Genomic DNA, 8264 nt, shown 5'->3' with positions numbered 1-8264 from the left:
GGTATGGGGAGTGGATCATGCCACGGATTACCTGCCGAAGGAGACAGTTGTCGCTGCATTAAGCCCGAGACACACTGCACTGTCACAGCCGAAAATCGTGTATGTCTTGGGCTTTAGGGTGCTTTCACACCTCCCTCATTTAGTTTGGTTGAATCGCACTAGAGTTCGTTTTCCCTCTTGGTGCGGTTCGTTTGGGCAGGTGAGAAAGCACTCGGGTGCTTTCTCCTCTTCAAGGAGGTCTCGGTACGCTTTCAAATGAACCCTGGAGCGTTTGTGGTGAGAACGCGATAGAAATTTGTAATAATAATGTAATAGCAGTGTGCTGTCTGCTGCATTTTACTCCTGTCTTTGTTTACTTCCGGGAGCACCGTTGGAATTTCCCCGCACGCTCTTTCTGACCAATCGAAAAGCAGTTTAGGGAAGGCGTTCAAAGACACATCTAGCCAACAAGTGAAGCGGATGTTGTCACGTGACTGCATTTGGGTTCGTTTCAGCTGGTTCGGACCAGAGCGAACAGTGTGGTGTGAAAAGGAACCAAAACGGCTAAAAATAGCTACAATGTATAATTTTTTGCCTTTGGTCCGGACCAAATGAACCGAACCACAGATGTGAAAGAACCTTAGACTTGTGATCTAAATAATACATCGTCAGCACAGCTGTAATTTTACCAAGTATTATATTGTAATAAAAATTAAAGATTAATACATTTATATTTAATCCTGTAATATAATAAGTAATAAAAAGTAATATCTTAAGTATATTTTGATGCTTATAGTCTTGTATTTTATTTTACTTAAAGGGATGTATTTGTATTTTAATTAAAGGGATAGTTCACCAAAATCAAGAAATTCATAACCAAGTAATCACCGAGTAACATTTACTCATCTTCATATCGTTCCAATCCTGTATGATTTTCTTTCTTCTGTGGAATATAAAAGTTATTTTGAGACTTTTCCTATTATGCAAGACTTTTCATGTCCCTAAAATATGTTTCTTGGCTTCCTTAAGATAAGCACAATGGCTCATTTCACTGAATTAAACAAATATATATTAACACTAGTAAATATTTATAATACATAGCAAATATTTATCCTTTTTTTTAACAACCACTCTGTCAGTTTAGTTGTTTATCTATTTTCATTTTAATTTATGTTTTGCTGTTTTCAAATGTCATCACTTGAAGGCACTGTTCATACTCTGCTTGCTCATGGAATAAAGCTAACAATGACACACTGACACTGCTTTATTGTGTGTTGTGGGAAGTGGTCTGAAAGCTCTTAAACCCATCATAACTCACTAAATCATAAGGTCTGGATCGTCAGTATACTAGTTCAATGAAAAACAAATACTAGGAATAACAATTAAAGTACATGACTAAAGTAGTCATGTAATGATCCAATTATTATGATGACTTAAAAAATACAAAACAGACAATGTGTTTTAATAATTATTAAATATTCCTACATTAATACAAATCACAAGAACAACAAGTGATGTTTCAAATAAATGTTTAATCATTTAATAACAAATAGAGCAGATAAAATAAGTATTGAACACGTCACCATTTCTCTCAGTAAATATGTTTCTAAAGGTGCTGTTGACATGAAATTTTCAGCAGATGTTAGTAACAACCCAAGTAATCCATACATACAAAGAAAACTAAAATAAGTTCAGAAATTAAGTTATAAGTAATAAAATGGAATAACACAGGAGAAAAAGCTGGGACAGAGGCAAAATAAAAGTTAAATGGTTATAGAATATCCAAATTATAGAAAACAAAACAAAAAAATATCCAAAAACTGTTTTGAAAGAGTCAGATGCAGGGTAAATTGGTAATAGGTGAGGGTATCAGGTTTGGCTCATCAGAAAGCTATACATCAATTCTATGCAGTGGGTTCTCCGGGCCAGAGCTCATCTCAGATAGTCAAAGAGACAGTGGAAATGTGTGCTGTGGTCAGATGAGTCCTCTGGGAAAAAATGGAAAGGACATGAAGTGTGAATTTGTGCTCTGCATAATCTTTTTTTTTTTTTTGCTCAAGCCTTAAAAACTGCTAGATCTGATTACTTTTCATCTCTTTTAGAAGAAAACACCCAAGTATTTATTCAAGAAATCAAATTAGTGGCTAAATTAACAAAAAATATAACATCAGCAGGTGCAGACATTCCCCAACATCACATTAATAATCATTTTATGAATGACTTTACTTCCAAGATTGATACGATTAGAGATAAAAATTGTAACCATGCAGCCGTCAGCTACAGTATCACATCAGATGCACTATAGTCTCCCTGAGGAACAATTCTGCTCATTTTCTTCTATAGGAAAGAAAGAATTTTATAAACTTTTTAAATCATCTAAACCAACAACATGTATGTTAGACCCTGTTCCATCTAAACTACTAAATGAGGTGCTTCCAGAAGTAATATGCATCCTCTTCTGAATATTATTAACTCATCATTGTCTTTAGGATATGTCCCAAAAACCTTCAAACTAACAGTTTTTAAGCTTCTCATTAAGAAACCACAACTTGACCCCAACAGATTAATTATTTACAGACATCTCGAATCTCCCTTTTCTGTCAAAGATACTAGATCCTTCTTAGAGAAATATGGTATCTGTGAGGATTTCCAGTCAGGATTTAGACCGTATCATAGTACTGAGACTGCTCTCATTAGAGTTACAAATGACCTACTCTTATAATCTGATCGGGGTTCTATCTCTCTTTTAGTGCAACTGGATCTTAGCGCTGCGTTTGACACTATCGACCACAACATTCTTCTGAAGACTAGAAAATTATGTTGGCATTAGAGGAAGTGCATTGGCATGGTTCAAATTGTACTTATTTGACCACCATCAATTCTTGGCAGTGAATGAAGAGGTATAATACCAATCACAAGTGCATTATGGAGTACCCGGTGTACCTAAAGGCTCAGTACTAGGACCGATACTTTTCACGCTTTACATGTTACCCTTGGGAGATAATACTAGGAAACACGGTGTTCGCTTTCACTGTTATGCTGATGATACTCAGCTCCATACTTCTTCGCGACCCAATGAAACATACCAATTTGTATAACTAATGGAATGATATATAGGTGATACAAAAAAACTGGATGACTAGTAATTTCTTACTGTTAAATTACTAGTTAATTATAGGTGTTAATTATAGGACCAAAAACCTCTGCATGTAATAACATAGAACACTGTCTAATACTTGACGGCTGTTCTGTCAATTCTTCGTCATCAGTTAGGAACCTAGGTGTGCTATTTGATAGCAATCTTTCCTTCGAAAGCCACATTTCTAGAATTTGTAAAACCACATTTTTCCATCTCAAAATTATATCTAAATTATAACCTATGCTCTCAATGTCAAATGCAGAAATATTAATTCAGGCGTTCATGACCTCGAGGCTAGATTATTGTAATGCTCTATTGGGTGATTGCTCTTAATAAACAAACTCCAGCTGGTTCAAAAAGCAGCAGCTTGAGTTCTTACTAGAACCACGAAGTATGACAATATTAGCCCGGTTCTGTCACCACTGCACTGACTCCCAGTTAAACATTGTATACATTTTAAAATGTTGCTAATTAACCCTGAATGGTTTAGCACCTCAGTATGTGAGCAAGCTCTTATTGCATTATAGTCCTTCACATTCTCTACGATCTCAAAACTCCATTTGATAATACCTAGAATATCAAAATCAACTGCGGGTGGCAGAACCTTTTTCTATTTAGGTCCTAAACTCTGGAACAGTGGTGGCCAACCCTGTTCCTGGAGATCTACCTTCCTGCAAAGTTCAGCTCCAACCCTGATCAAACAAGGCTTAGGCTGGCCGCACACTAGATGATTTTCAAATCTTAAAAACGATTTTAAAACCATGGGAGACCACAGAAATTAACACAATTCAACCAATTTTTAGCCTTATAATCCTCTGAACGCACAAACTAGATGATTCGAGCAGACACGTAATCTCACGGACACTTGCGAGATCAAACATGACTTGAGAACAAAAACAAATAGAGGACTATCAATGTTGTCAGTTGGCTCTCCTGGTGCGTGCTCTGTTTCACTGTGAAAAACAAAGTATAAAAAAGAATATGGGTGATGTTATCTGCTTTCATGGCATGTTTGTGGCTGCCAAGTTTCAGCTATAGAAGCACGCAACATCCGGTAGGTGACACTTGCTTCCTCTCACAGATATCACGTCAGAGGCAGCCCGATCATGAGTCGTAAATATCAAGCATGTTTGATATTTACGATTTGAGTTTGGGGATGCTCCCAAGTTAAATAATCATAATGACACCACACGATTTGGACAAAAAAATCGCTTCCGACAAGCCACGAATCGGACCACACCCCTCAAATCGGGCTTAAAATCGTCTAGTGTGCGTCCAGCCTTAACCAGCTAATTAAGATCTTCAGGAGCACTTGATAATTACAGGCAGGTGTGCTGAAGCAGGGTTGCAACTGAACTCAGCAAGCAGGTAGATCTCCAGGAACAGGATTGGGCACCACTGCTCTGGAACAATCTACCTAACACAGTTCGGGAGGCAGACACCAAATCTAGGTTTAAATTCATCTCTTTAACCTGGCTTAGACATAGCACACTAACACATTTCTATTATTCAAATCCGTTAAAGGATTGTTAGGCTGCGTTACTTAGGTCAACTGGAACCGGGAACACTTCCCATAACACACAATGTACTTGTTACACTGTTAGATGAATGGCATCTACACTAATATTAGTCTGTTTCTTTCTTATTCCAAGGTCACCGTAGCCACCAAATCCAGTCTGTATCCAGATCAGATGGTCACTGCAGCCACCCAGATCCAGTCCGTATCCAGCCCAGATGGTGGATCAGCACCTAGAGACGACCTCTACAGCCCTGAATGTCAGCGGGGACCATGCCAACTAGATGAGCCCCAGAGACAGATCCCCTCCAAAGACCTTGTTACCTAGACGGTCATCGGGACAAGACCACAGGAACCAGAAGAGTCCACAGTCTGACTTTGTTGCAACCTAGAATTAAACGGCGGTTTTCGTCTGGCCAGAGGAGAAAAAAACCTTGGGAGAAACCAGGCTCAGTTGGGGGCATACCTGTCAAGTATCCCGTTTTGGCCGCGAAATTCCCGTAATTTACCCTTCTTTCCCGCCGTCCTCCCGTATTAGTATTTTCCCGTAAATCTCCCGTATTTTAACCTGTGTTATTAAAAAAAAAAAAAACGTCCCCCCCAAAAAAATCTGAGCTCTGTCACTAGCCTCGCGATAACTGCCACCTGCAGTAGCCTACTACAGGTTAGTGTGTGAGGTCAGATGATGAGTTGATGAGTGACGACGCGGGGAAAAAAAGAAGACAGATGATGGACGCCAGGACAGAGAAGGAAGGCACTCCTGCCAAAACAGTCTTAAAGAATGCAAAGTCTGCAACAAATGAGTACAATAAGTCACTAAAAGAGTAAAGAAAAGTTATGTGAAATGAAAAGAAAAACTGTACAAAAAAGCAATATGAAATTAATGAGTGTGTGAATGTGAAAAGAATGTGGAATGAAAATGAAAATGAAATGTAAATGTAAAGACAAGCAATGTTAAATGAACAGAAAATATGAAAATAAGCCTTTAAATAAATGCTCTTCATGCCCTTTTGTGTTTTCGTTTAGGCTATGAATGTTCACAGCATGTCAATGTCAACAAAGGTAGGCCTATCATTGGCTTTATGCACAGCTGCACTACTTCCTGAACTTCAGGCAGCTCCTTTGTTTCCTGTCTGCCATTATTGGACAAACTGATCACCTGGATTAATCAGTTTGTCCAATAATGGCAGACAGGAAACAAAGGAGCTGCCTGAAGTTCAGGAAGTAGTGCAGCTGTTTGGAGCTGCCTGAAGTTCAGGAAGTAGTGCAGCTGTGCATAAAGCCAATTGTAGTTTATAAGTGGTTGACAAGTGGTGATTTTAGCTTTCTTGTCATCTGTCTTAAAATGTAAGGGATACTGGAGCTTGGTTGGGGTGGTGGGACTGCTCGCGGCGGGCGCCGGAAATTTTCCCTTATTTTCAAATCCAAAACTTGACAGGTATGGTTGGGGGGCCAGTTCTCCTCTGGCCAAATGAACAAGCAATTTGTTACATGCTGCAGCAAAGTCAGATTGTGCAGAGGACTCATCTGGCAATGAGGACAATCAGGCAATGATGACCACAGACTGGTGAGCAGCTGAATTCTTGTGTAAAGTGATATACAATTTCATGCTCCTATATTTTACACAATTTCCTGAGATATTTTACTCAGCTTAATAATAATTTATAGTGGAGCCAATAATTGTGGCCCCCCACAATGAATTGTTTTTCTTCAGTGAAATGTTAGAATTTTTTGAATGGAAAGATCAAAAAGATAAACAATGCCTTTGCTCATGTTTACCAAGGGTGCCAATATCAGGGGAGGGCACTGTTCATGCCGGTGTGCAATTGTGAGGGCAGTCAATATAGCTGTTTTATATTTGGGCACTTTACCTCCAAAGGACCAAAAACTAGATGCTCAGTAGGGTCATAAATGTGGCCATCAGGAGACACCTCAAGCTACAAAGTAGGTTCAAAGTACCGCGAGTGCAATTCAAAAGCATTAGGAGCATCTGCTCTCCAATTGCTCTCGCTCTACTTTGATTTCATATGCCAATATGTCTGAGCAGTGGCGATGCATCTCGAACAAGCCTAATAGCTCCTTTCAAACTGCGGCGGAGGACTTGTTGAGGACACCAGCCCGACTCCCAAGCCCGTTGCCCTGCCTGAAATCATCAGTGGTGGAAGCTCCACCTGCTGACGTCATAGGTTCCCTTGTTCGAGACCAGCAAGGATTCGGGGCCGGTTCAGAATCAGAATCTGGGCACTGGCCCAGGATTTTTTAGAGTGGAAAAGCACGGCCCGGTTCCCAACGGGGCTTTGGCTCCGGCACCAGTCCCGGTGGAAAAGCGTTAAATGTCTCCCATCAGCCCCTGCTCCTCAGCCTCCTCTTAGTGGCAGGGCAACACCTTGGGGCTGCTGCGAGACAGCTCCTCCTGGTCATGAGGATCCCTTGGCTCCGGCCTCAAATACTGTAATTCCACCTCGGCCCGTCATGACATGCAATGATCTTATAGGATTGCTAAAACTGTGCAGTTCGTAGAAGGCTTTAGCTGTGCAGCATCAAGACACCAGTCCCAAATTACTCTTTCCAATAGGCCTATAAGGTTTATTAGTGGACAGATTTATTTCAGATACAGCGGAGCAGCTTCCCAACCTGAGGCTTTTTTCCCCCTGTTGTTTGAACATAGTATTTTCACCTTCCTTAAAACATAAACATACACAGAACATAATCATAAAACATTTACCCCCGGTTTCACAGACATGGCTTAAGATAGTCCCAGATTAAAATGCATGTTTGTGCTGTCTCAACTGACAATATCTTGCTCTGACATATCTTAAAATATGTCAGTGTCATTGTTCTGTGTCTAGAGGCACACCTTAATGTTTTCTTCTAAGGCATTTTTGTAAAAGTTGCTTAAATATCTTAATTTAACTATAAGGCCTAGTCCTGGCTTAAACTAAGCCCCATTTGTGAAACCGGGCCTTAAGGTTACAGCATAAGCATAGTATTTTTAGAACATAAAATATGAATAAACTACAAAAAATAATCACAGGAATCACTTTCATTACCACTCTTTTTTATTCAACCATTTTCATTCTCCACCAAAAATCCACCTGAAATCCGAAACAGTACGTAAAGTCCTTTAAAATACTATTTAAAATATATTTGGCAGTGAATCATGTAGGGTAAGGCCATTACAAACCATTTTTGTGGTTCAAAAACTGAAGAGTTGGTTTAATATGACCTCAGCAAACTTCCAAGGAGAACCTAATAAGTCTTAAAATTATTTAAATTACTCAAGTTTAAAAAGTTTAGATATTGGAAGGCCCTTATGATATGTAGAGGTACTTCAGTAAAATATATATGCTAATAAAAAAATATTAAATAAGAATATATCATACTGTACATATGTTTAAGTAAACGTTGAAGACCTATTGTGTCCCCTTGGGAAGTTTCAGAGACCCCCCCCCCCCCCCCCCCCCCCGTGTTTGAACTATATCCACAAGCATATGCTATTAAAATACTGTTTGTTTTTATTGTATTATGTGTAATTATTTTATTAAATCAGCTTATTTCTCAAAGCACATTTAGAAAGCTGGGCTTTTCCAAAGAATTCTTGTTTATTATGAACTTCTTTTTCTTTTTGAT

Source organism: Barbus barbus, assembly GCF_936440315.1.
Source record: "Barbus barbus genome assembly, chromosome: 40".
Classification (NCBI taxonomy): domain Eukaryota; kingdom Metazoa; phylum Chordata; class Actinopteri; order Cypriniformes; family Cyprinidae; genus Barbus; species Barbus barbus.
The sequence above is the reverse complement of the archived record's forward strand: the minus strand, read 5'-3'. Positions refer to the sequence as shown.